Raw genomic sequence first — 630 nt, forward strand, 5'->3', positions numbered from 1 at the left:
ATACTACATAACGTTATAGGATATATCGTAATACTACATACCGTTATACGTTATAGCGCAGTACCTTATAACGTTCCACGTGATATCGTAATACTATATAACGTTATACGTTATACTGTAATACTACGTATCGTTATACGTTATATCGTAATACTATATAACGTTATACGTTGTAACGTATTAGTACATATCGTTATACTTTATATCATAATGCTACATAACGTTATACGTTATATCGTAATGCTACATAACGTTATACGGTATGTCGAAATACAACATATCCTTATACGTTATATCGTAAGACTACATAACGTTATACGTTATATCGCAATACTATAAAACGTTATATGTTGTAACGTAATACTACATGACGTTATACGTTATATCGTAATACTACATATCGCCATACGTTATATCGTAATACTACATTACGTTGCACGTTATGTCGTAATAAAATGTAACGTTATACGTTATAGCGTAATACCTTATAACGATATACTTTATATCGTAATGCTACATAACTTTATACGCTCTAACGTATTGCTACATAACGTTATACGTTATATCGTAATACTACCTGTTGTCATACGTGATAACGTAAGACTACATAACGTTATACGTTATAACGTA

The sequence above is a fragment of the Bombus pyrosoma genome, unplaced genomic scaffold (assembly GCF_014825855.1).
Source record: "Bombus pyrosoma isolate SC7728 unplaced genomic scaffold, ASM1482585v1 HiC_scaffold_4726, whole genome shotgun sequence".
Taxonomy (NCBI): domain Eukaryota; kingdom Metazoa; phylum Arthropoda; class Insecta; order Hymenoptera; family Apidae; genus Bombus; species Bombus pyrosoma.